The sequence below is a fragment of the Solanum pennellii genome, chromosome 11 (assembly GCF_001406875.1).
Source record: "Solanum pennellii chromosome 11, SPENNV200".
In the NCBI taxonomy this organism is placed as follows: Eukaryota; Viridiplantae; Streptophyta; class Magnoliopsida; order Solanales; family Solanaceae; genus Solanum; species Solanum pennellii.
This window is the reverse complement of record NC_028647.1, coordinates 54,382,272-54,394,654: the sequence shown is the minus strand read 5'-3', so window position 1 is coordinate 54,394,654 and position 12,383 is coordinate 54,382,272. Positions and strand designations below refer to the sequence as shown.

At 31.5% G+C, this 12,383-nt stretch overlaps 2 pseudogenes; one reads left to right on the top strand and one right to left on the bottom strand.

Moving 5' to 3' along the window:
* The first annotated feature begins 890 nt into the window (after positions 1-890).
* LOC107003953 lies at positions 891-3,050 on the top strand (annotated as a pseudogene).
* Positions 3,051-4,645: 1,595 nt separating this feature from the next.
* LOC107003952 lies at positions 4,646-9,548 on the bottom strand (annotated as a pseudogene).
* Positions 9,549-12,383: the final 2,835 nt, after the last annotated feature.

Below are 12,383 nucleotides of genomic sequence, written 5' to 3'. Positions count from 1 at the left end.
AAGTTCACTAATGATAAGTATGTGCAATGCAATGGAATGCAATGTCAAGTATAACGATTCATGTCTGATCTAGTGATACACACTCGCTGTCTCTCAGTCCGGGACCTAATGGGGACATATCTGTCCATGCATCTGTCGCGGCGTACTATACGACCCTCCATAATACTAACCATTGCGACGCGCGATACGTCCCTCGAAATATAGTATCTATCACGGCGCGCGATACGTCCCTCGAAATGGTACATTCTCTTTAAGTTCTCATTTTTTCTCAATGCACATAACACTTGTCACAATCATGTCTTAAAATAATGCAAATGTCATGTTCACACAAATAAAGAGGATATGACCACTTTCATAACAATGCACAATTCACAACAACATCAACAATGATTCAACAAACTTTTCAAACCATTCTTTATTATCAACACATCACACACAAGCAATTATTCACATTGCCTTTTATTACCCTTTGTTTTCATCATTAAAATTAATTAAGTAAAAATTTAAGGAATCCCATAGTGTAATTCAATAATTACATTCTGTCCCGACAAATTTAGTATTTACAAAAAATCCCTTAAATTTGTTGAGCCGTGATACTTTAGACTCTAGTGATACATGGTAAATGATACATGGTAAGTTTAAACTGTTAAGAAAAAATGGGAAAAAAATGGTACATTTAATGTTGTTACTAAAACAGCTTAATTTACGGTAACAGATCATTAATCAGCATAAAATCAGCACGTAATTGGATATTAATTTCAATTTTTGAAAATCAAAGATTATATCATCTATTTTGAAAACATTTTTTTATGAACAATCTGTTAAATTTCGAACTACAGTAATTTTATTGTTGTTACAGTGGATTTTTCAAGATGAATACTTCGATTTTGATGAGACATTCCAGAATTTGGGTGAACGAATTGCAGTATGAAAGTTACAAAATCGACGGAATCGTTGTTGGAGATTCAATTTCGTTTTCTAATCTCAAAGCAGCAATTGCAGCCGAGTTGGATATTGATGTATCAAGGAAAAAAATTGAAATTTGATACATTGTAGAAGGTAACTCCTGTCCGATGAAACTTAAGAACGATATGAGTGTTAAACTATATTTTGAACTGAAAAAAAAAACGAGCCTGGATTTTCAGTGTATCCATTATGTATTGACACAATTGAAAAGAATAGTGGTACTGTACATAACTTTGATGGAACAAGTGGAGAAATAACGTGTGTAGAAGGCACAACACATGATACACAGGCTTTGGCAATGGTTGAAACTAGCTTATTTGATTCACCTGAAAATGCAGAAGTTGGAGTTGCAAATGTTATAATCAATTCAGATATTGTTGATGTGAAGACAGGTCAGATATATAAGGATAAAGCAACACTTGTAGATGTGATGACGAAATATAAGATAAAGAACAACTTCAATTGCAAAGTAAAGAGGTCTGATCAACAAAGGTATGACAGTGTTTGATATTTTAATGTATCATTTGTTCTTTTATATTTTAATTAGTACATGAAACATTACTATTTTAAATGAAAACCTACATGTATCATTTGTTCTTTGATATTTTAATGTATCACCATTTCAGTAATTTGTTTTGATACATTGAAATAACTATTTTGATACTTTAATATACTACTACTGATATAGTAAGGACTGTATCAATTTAAACAGTCATATAACAACTAGTGGATACTTTTCATTAATGTTGATACTTTTCTTAAAAATTGGTTGATACTTTTTGTGTAATTCATTGTTTGATTACTTTAAACATTATTGTTGAATATATTATATGATGCAATTGCTATATGTATTAATATGCTTAAAAAATGTACGCAGCTATGTGTTGTTATGCTTTTCAGACAAATGTGGTTGGACTATGAAGGCGTCCTGCAGGAAAAAATCTGATATATTCATTGTTAGAAATTTCAATAGTGAACATACGTGTCCGATGAGGGAGAGGGTATTAACCAAAGTCCAAGCAACAGTCGAATTTGTAAGTGGAGTGACTGCTCCAAAATTGGTCAATTATAAACGAATTTATACTCCAAGAGATATAATTGATGATATTAGAGAATATTATGGGGTTGAAATATCTTACCAGCAAGCATGGCGTGCTAAAGAACGTGCACTCTCCATGATTAGGGAAAAACCATCTGCAGGATATAGACGGATGCCGCGATACATACACATGTTAAAAACTGTGTATCCAAATTCTTATATAAGAATGCATAAGACTGAAGAGGATGAATTTATGTATCTGTTCATCGCCTTAAGACCATTCATTAGGGGATTTAATTACTGCAGACCAGTAGTTGTTGTGGATGGTGCACATCTGAGTGGAGCTTACAAAGGGACATTTGTATCAGCAAGCACACTTGATGGCGCAGGTATTTTTTATTTATAGTAATGATGTCTTTTTATATATTACGTATCAAATAATATAATGTGTGTGTAATCAGGTTGCATATTTCCATTGGCATATGGTGTTGTTGACACCGAAAATGATTGTTCGTGGACATGGTTTTTCGAACAGTTCAAACATGCATTTGGCGATAGAAAAGATATGTGTGTTGTTTCAGATAGAAATGAGAGTATCATGAAGAGTGTAAGGATTGTGTTCCCCGATGTACCTCATTATGCATGCATCTGGCATCTTTGGAAGAATGTATGTGGAAACTTCAAAAGGAGCAGAAAGGCCATAAGTGATCTATTCTACTCTATGGCCAAGGCATATAGAAAGGAAGATTTTGATAAGTTGATGGCTAAGGTTGATAGAATTGATCACAGGGTTAAGGAGTACCTTGAATATGCAGGTTACGAAAAGTGGTCAAGAGTTCATGCAACAGTAAACAGAGGTAGAATGATGACTTCAAACATTGCAGAATGTATCAATGGTTGTCTTGTTGAAGCACGCCAATTAACTATATTAGAATTCTTGGAAGAGGTTAGAATTCTTTTTGGATCTTGGCATTGCAAAAACAGAGAAGTAGCCTCATACACAAAGGACACATTAGGTAGAAAATTTGAGGAATTGTTGATTATAAACGCAGTTAAAAGATCAAAAATGGAGGTATGTATCATTATATAATACTTTATATTATATATATATCTAATTCAGTGTATCATTCTGCATTTTTTAACATGATTTGTTTTTTACAAATTATATATTTAAAATTTTTAATGTACACAGGTTGTTCCATCATCTGAATTTATTTTCTCAGTTTATGAAAATGGAAGAAGATATATTGTTTGTCTTGAGCGGAAAGTATGTTCTTGTGGTAGATTTCAACTAGATGAGATACCTTGTTCACACGCAATCGCTGTATTGAAAAAAAAGAATGTCACCGATATGAATTCGTATTGCTCTGATTATTACAAGCCTGATGCATTGGCAAAAACATATGAAACTCCAATGGTACCAATGCCAGATAAGGAAGATTGGTCAGATCCTAAAAATGTGGTAGCTGAAACTGTGTATCCACCTAGATACAGAAGATCATCTGGACGACCAAGAAAAAGAAGAAGAAAGAATGCAGATGAAAAGATTTCGGTGAACACAAACTGTTGTGGACAATGTGGACAAGAAGGACACAACAGAAGAACTTGTATTTTCTACCCAAAAGAGAAGCGAATTAGTCGTAATGTTTCTATGATATCAATAATAATTTATAACGTAAACATTTTAATGAATTTCAGTTTTCATTACAGTTGCAAATTGAACACTTTTTGTTTAGATAAATAAACTTACAAACATGTGGTAATTAAATTTGAAGTCGTGCTTTGAATTATAAATACCTTGTTATTATTGGTGTTGATAAATATACTTGTGTCAATATTTATTTTTAATATAAAATTTTATAAATCTTATGATACACTAAGATATATAAATTTAAGAATTATTAGGTAACATATTGTACATGATACATATTGTTTATCTAGTCTATCATGTACTAATAGTGTGTGTTTTTGGTACATATTGTTTATCTAGTGTATCATGTACTTTTAGTGTGAATCATTGATTTGCACAATGATACATCTCCGTTAGATAAAAAATACAAAATATTATTGATGTTATTGTGTACTTTACAATGACTATAAATCATGTATCATGTGATTTTATATAATTTAACTTGTGTAATGCTTTTTCTGATATGCTTTTCTTGAAATATACAGTAAAAAACTTTACTTTTAAAAAATAATACCAATTCATATAACTATGCTATTCAATTTATCTAAATATCATATAAAATTTAAGGATTATAGGGTAACATAGTGTACATGATACATACGGTTTAGCCAATGTATCCGGTATTTTTAGTGTGTGTTTGGTATATATGTATCATTTGGTTTTGCCCAATGTATCATCTCCATTAAATAAAAAATTTAAAAATCTTTATTTCTATGTTTAATTATAAATACTTTGACTATACTTTATTAAAGGAATTAAACCTGTGTGGGGCTATAATATGTCTGATATTTATATTTTCAATATAAAAATATTTGTTACGTAATGTTAAAAAAAATATTCATGGAAATTGACAAAACCAAAAAAATAACATTAAAAAGGATCAAAATAGTTGTTCAATAACATATAAAAACAATAAATATAACATTAAAACATTGTTTTATCATGAAATGCTACACTATGTGAACTAAATCTTCTTCTGGTGGTGGTGTGACTATGCCCCTGGATTTTGGTGGATCATCATTGTCGCGAACATATCCGCACTTAGCCTTCTCACTTCCATAACTCCACAGCAATGCTCCATATCTTTGACGTAGGTAATCAGAACTAAAATCAGCATATGATATATTGATTTGGTCACTCATATACTCGGCAAATGCAGTAACATATAACCCACAGTCTCTACACAAAAATACAGAATAAATTAAAAACTTAATGATACATTAAAAAGGACAAATGAAAAATTCTTGATACTTACAGGCTATCGCATTTCTGTTTAGGGATGTCTTGTGCAAATTCAATCATGAAAGGAACTTGAGGCTCCAGAAGTGAACCAGTAATGTTGTCTTTGTATGCATGACAATCAACAAATTTTGTGCGTTCATTTTCTTCAAAAAATCCACTGTCAAGTAGGTATGAAGGAAGCATTTTAGACAACATTTTTATCTCATGAGGAATTGTTTTTTTCCTTGTGCTAATTGATGAGTCAAAAACCCTTATCACCCTGTTTTTCAACTCAACAACAGCCAACACCCAATGGAATTCTTGATCACAGTTAATTGGGATGTAGACCTCATCTACAAGATGCCATGGTAAAGCAGCTGGTATTCCAAACCCTTTGATGATGTTAATTATTGACCTCTCATGTACAGATACAACTGAAGCGCGATCAATATGTTCTTGTGTAGTAAGACTATCATCATCATCGTCCATGTAATATCTATCATAACAGTTTTTTACATGTGACATGAACAAGCAGTGGGTTGTTGTGTATCTGTATTGATCCATGCTGCAAAGTTTTGATTTTTTACGAAGGTAGTAAAAAATCACATCGATGTGCTATAAACAAAATGAAAACATAGTAAGAAATGATATACATCTAAACAATATAAAAAAGGAAATATAATTATTAGAATATAGTATGATACTTTTGCAAATTAAATAGTATGATACTTCTACAGAATGTATCGTTGCTAATTAAATAGTATGATACTTCTACAGAATGTATCATGTTAATATTATATAGTTATGACTGATACATATTTGATAAATAGTTTAATATTTTTACCTCATCTGACCAACATTTGTTTGGCTGTGACATGGCATAAAACCAATTCTTGTTCATTGGAAAAGCAACAACAAAGTCCATCATCGTAAATCCAAAAGAAGAAGATTTTGATCTGTATTTATCGTCCGATGGGTTCCTGCATATATGATACATAAGTTTTGAATATATGTACATGATACATAACACTCACTTAATTACAATTTTTATATAACAAAGTATCATGAATTAGTTATATCAAAAATGATTACGCCTAACACTTGCAAAAATAATGTATAAAACTTACTTATTGTTATGATTTTTTAGAAGCCCCCTTGACAACCAATTCATGTAATCCTCAGTAAGTTTCGGCAAAACTTGATCTGTAATGCCACATCCTTCGAACGGGAAATGGAGTCGAGCCATATCCTTCAATTTCTCTTTTCCCTTCTCGCTTGACCCAAAAGAAGTACAATATGGAGATTGAATCCTTCTCGAAGGCATTCTATTTCTATGCGCAGGAGTGACTGAATCAGTTTTTAACAGCAATCTCTGTTATTGGAATATCAGTGGGTAATTGACTGTCGGTCAACAAGTACTGGCTGCTAGTTATATTCTGCGGATTGTAAGAATATAATGGTCTAGCATTAGTAGGATCTCTACCCAAATCTTTGATAAGCGCATCTATTGCTGCTTGAGTTGATGGCGATATTGTTGTTGAAGTGGAAGATTCCTGTATAATATGATGTAATGATTTTTAAAATAAATTTGTGTGTAATAAAATTGTGTGTCATAAATCAAAATTGAAAAATGTACCGATGCATCCATTGTTGTTTATTCGGGAAAAACATGAGGGATGTTGTGTTGAACATTGTCATCAACATCTTGCTCCATGATATGTTCATTTAAATCTTGGTGCGACTGATGTGCGTCACCATCCTGAATATGCTGTTTGAAATAAAAATTGTTAATATAATTTGTGCTAATACGTAACATTGATTATAATCACATGATACATAGTATTGAGTAAATGTGCATGATACATGACAGAATATAAAATGAAAAAGAAAGTGTCCATGATACATAGCATTGACTATATGTGCATGATACACGACATACCCAATGTATCATAAACATTACCTTTGGAGTATCACTGCCTAGTTGTTCACCCTCATTTACAGAAACACCAACACCATCCACATCGACATCCCCTGCATCGTCGACGATTTGATGTTCACCATTTTTACCAGAAAAACCAACACCATCCTCAACTACACCACCCATATCAGAAAGATCAATTGGTATTTGCTGAGATGTTTGTTTGTCAGACTGAAATGTGCTTGTATTAGCCTGAAAATTGATGTTTTCCTTGCCTATAGATTGCATCAGCTGGGAGTGATTTGCTTTTATCAAAATAATCAGTTCCTCAAATTTCTTGTCAACCTACAAATTGTAGATACATTTAGGATAAAAAAAATTTGTTTAAAAATAACAAAAATTATTTACTTAGGTAAGTTTTCAAATGTCCTTTCAACTCTTCAATATGTGGAATTATATTGTTGACATTCTGTGAATCTGCAGACCCATGAACATCACCATCCGGGTTCGGAGACACGTCTGGAACAGAACCATGTACATCAGCAGCCGATTTCGGTGACACTTGTGGAACAGAACCATGTACATCATCAGCATTCGAATTTTGAGGCAGATTTGACATGGAAACATGTACATCATCATCCAGTGTCGGAGACACATTTGATTGATCAGGCTGGTTCTGTTCTGACACCTTTTTTTTTTGAATAATCCTTTTTTTTTCTTTTTGGCGGTGGTGGAGGAGATGTATCAGACACTCTAGAATATGTCCTCAATAACTGTTCGGGAGGTTTTATGGAGAAATTATCAAAATCATATTCCTCATTTGGTTGTACTAATGGTAGTGATGAAGAATGAGCATGTTCAACTTGAGCAAGGTCAAAAGCTTCAATTTCCTCTGCTGTTGGGACAATGTTTGAACATGCATTCTGAATGTATCACAACACATAAGATAATTTAACTGTTAGATACAATAATATTTCATAATGTATCACAAGACATAAATAACGATATTCCATATACAAAAATAAAATTTTACCTCTTGGAAAATGGTACACATAAGCATTTCAAACTTTGCCTTTTCAGACACAACTCTCCAATTGCACATTCTTGGGATGACATTGCGTTCTCTCACAGCTATTTCAGAATTTAAATTGGATGCACATTCGTATATCCAAATGTTAAGTGCATATGGCATCCCATATAATCGGTACAACTTTTTACTAACATCAAAATCCTGTCTAAGTGAAGCAAGTAGTTTGGAAAATGATAGCTGACCCCAAGGAAAATGTTGATATCTACCATCTTCAACCATTAGAAAGTCGACAATAGATATAGCTTTATTATCAAGAGTAGCTAATACAAATGTATGAATAAAGAACAGTATAGACATTTGGAGTGCATCCTGATTGTTCTCCCAATTACCCATCTTAAACCGTTGAACTAGTTGATGCTTTGTAACACTAGTGACTGCACCAGGATAATACTTTTGAAAAAGCATACAATTAGTTTGTTCTGGGTATTTGAAATCATTGGTATTTCCTCTGACCTTAAGTCCTGTTAATAATGCAAATTCATCTATACCAAATTTCAGGACACACCCGTTGGAATGTCTAATATGCAACACATTAGAGTTGCTTTGTTCCAATTCTAAAAGCAATAAGCACTTAGTTATTTGGCCATGAAAATTACATTTAGAAATGTCTAAAAAGGTTCCAAAAATTGTATCCTTAAACATTTGGATAACATTCTCCCCTATGTATTTTTCAAAGTTCTTTAGGAAATTGTTGTTAAAATTGACAGCAAACCTTATGGGATGTGTTGGTATCTTTTTAATCTTGTACTTCAGTGGCTGCAATTTGAAAATAAAACAGCAAATTATAACGATATTGAAATATAAATACTAAATAAAACAACTAATAACTTACTGATACATGGTATCAGTTTTCAGAAATTCATACTACATGAAAAACATGTGATACATATCTACTACATGTATCAGTGCATTGACTAAACATTATAACATGTGATACATATCTAATACATGTATCAGAACATTGACTAAACACTATACACACTGATTCTATATGTATCATCAAGCACAGTTGATGACACAGTTATTAAACTTAGTGAATGATACATTATAACAATTTTCAAAACATGTATCAGTACATCAACTAAACAACTAATACCTTACTGATACATGATATCAGTTTTCAGAAATTCATACTACATGCAAAACATGTGATACATATCTACTACATGTATCGGTGCATTGACTAAACATTATAACATGTGGTACATAACTAATACATGTATCAGTACATCGACTAAACACTGTACACACTGATTCTATATGTATCATCAAGCACAGTTGATGACGCAGTTATTAAACTTATTGAATGATACATTATAACAATTTTCAAAACTTCATGATACATATAAAATATTATGATACACAACAAATTCATGTATCAATTCATCATCTAAAACAGTATACACACTTATTCAAAATGTATCAGCAAGCACACTTGATTCCTTAAAATTTTTACTAATTTCAACAACAGTTTTAAGTACCAATATACTAACCCGAGACAATGTAGGCCTAACAACAATGTTTGCTGCTTCTTTTTTCTTTTTTTGTTGTATTTTGACAACCTTTGATTTTGATGTTTCGCCAGAGTCTTTGTTTGAATCCTTCTGAAGATTCATAGGATCATGCAAAGACTTTTTCCTATTTTCTTTCCAATTTTCATCGTCGGAATCATATATCCTTCTATTAATTAACGGATCCATTATTATGATGTAATAGAACAATTAACAAAAACAAAAAAGAGAAGAAAAGACGAACTGATGATGGATTAAGAATAAAAAGATGATGGGTTAAGACGATGACGGATTAAGAAGAAAAAGACGATGATGGATTAAGAAGAAAAAGAAGAAACCAATAAAATATGTTGGGTTAAGAAGAAGAAAGATGATTATGGAGAAAGAAGAACTGAAAACGTGATAGAGTAAGAACTGAACGGGAGAGAAATTGTCCTGATTTTTGAAATTTCAATTTTTTTGAATTTTGAAATTCAAAATTTCAAAATTGGGTCTTTTATTTAAAATTAATAATTCAAAATCCAAAAACTGATTTAAAACGTTGAGTGTTTAAATGGAGAAAATTCAAAATCCAAAAACTGATTTAAAAGGTTCAGTGTTTTAATGGAGAAAAAATAAGCATTAAAATGGGTAATTGTGTATTATAGGAGAGAGAATGTTATGTATCTATAAACTTACACTAAAATTAAAAAAAAAAAAGAGAATTATGTAATATTTAAAAAAATAAGGGAAAATTAGAGAATATAAAACTTATAGTTGTGTATTTAAGTTATTTTTCCATTAATTAATGTGGACAAGTCAACCCATCACCAAGTCTCATTACTCCCACACATATACCACAAGGAAATACACGCATTTCATACTCTTAACAAGAGTTTAGAAATCCACTTGCCTCAACCAATCAAGAATTCACTCCGGGACTTGAGTCTTCCCCTTCTGTTGAACTTCCAAATCAATGCAATCTATTCAAGTACAGATTCACAATGAGATTTCTAATTTAACAACACCCATTTCACTATAATCCAATTCTTAACCTTAATGTCAATTAACATGTCAACTCTTCAATTTCCTTCATATTTCAAGTCTAGGGTTTAGTCTACTTCTCACAACATTATAAATTTAATAATATTCATATAATACAATATTTCGAATATTTAATTATTTATTTCAATATATCAAAAATTAAATCATAATGAATAAAATAAGATATAACTCTTAAACCAAAATTTTATTCATTATCCGTATGGTTTAACAAAGAACCGATACTACTCAAGACTATCAGAACATAAAGCAGAACATTAACTGGCTTTTTAAATGTATATTTTCCCAATGATTACATCATCATTAACCCTTTAAATATGTATCACTAACTTGTCCCAACTAAGAAACTAAATTTTACACGTAAGATGGATCATACCATCTAGTGCAATTAATATTATATTATTAAGAAAATTTCATGAGCAAATTAACTCAGTAATGAGTCAATATGCACGCTAATCTATGCGCTGTTCAAAAACTTATTAAAAATCTAAATTGGACCACTAATTTTATTTATTAAATAATTATTGGCAGAAACTTTTCTAAACAACAATAACTTAAAAGGATTTTTTTTCTTAAAAGATAATTATACTGCCTATCCAAGTAATTACTATTTCGAGGTTTACCTGAAGCACCAAATGTTTTTTTTGGCAATGCAAATTCTGCCTTTCTGCCTCCCGCGTAAAGTCTCCTCTCTCTCAATTGTGGAATAAAATATAAAACCCTATAAACTCATTTTAATATATTTGGGCCAAGGAGTATAAGGTCTTAAATGAATTTTCATTCATGGCCCATTATCATCAATTAATTTAAATAAATATCCGTTAATTTAATAACTACGATTATCGAATAGCTTCAAAATTTTCACCAACTTCACCGACGTATCAATAATTATTCGAGACAACTATCAAGAGGGGGAAAATAGTAATTTTATATAAAAGTTCTAAAAATTAACTTCCGATTCATTACATTATCCACCACTAAAAACAATGTTCGTCCTCGAACATGATGAAGAAGAATAAATTATAACCAATTTACCAATAGTCTTAGGTATGATCATTCAGAGTAGGTGTTCATCTCTCCAAGTAAGTTCCTCCTCAAAATCATTCCATCAAGATCAACTACTAAGAACTGAACTTTCGAATCAAACTGTGGAAGGTCTATAATCAAGAGTGATTATCAAGCCACCAACTAACTCATTAACCCAATATAAACTGAAACTCATTGGACATTAACACAACCATGATGATGAATCTTTTTTTCCATATAACCAAGATAACCTTACAAATAAATACTGGATACAACCAGAATTGAGCCTGAGTCAACCACCAAACAATCATAATGCACAAACCATCACAAATCTTATCAAGGCTTTATTTTCACAACACAATCTTTTCACGAGCTTAAGTTATGAAAATCTGATATTTAGACACAGGGTAATCATCAAGGAGAATCAAATTTATCTAAACCAAAGAAAAAAATAATTAAGTAACCACCTAACGAGTGATTCTAAGCAAACATTAGGAATGGTACAACTAGACCCAATGGTCCCCACACTCAATCACACATAACCATAATGTGACTTTCACGATGAGACAAACATTAAAAGTGTCAGAAACTGAAATATATTCATGGAAACTCCTCTATAGATCCTCACAAGTAAGGTCGTGTAGAACCAGTGGTATACTTCCAGTATCTCCAAAAATATCAAATATTATATAACTAAAATGATCAAGTATGTCCAAGAATCCTATCATATTAAGAGAACATAAGAAGATCGGTACATCCGATCTACCACCAGAGATTCACTCATGGATATAAAAATACATGTGAGCATACACAACAAATTATACTCCAAATCATGTCCAATACGAAGTAGGTTGATTAAATAAGGATGTACGAAACCAAAA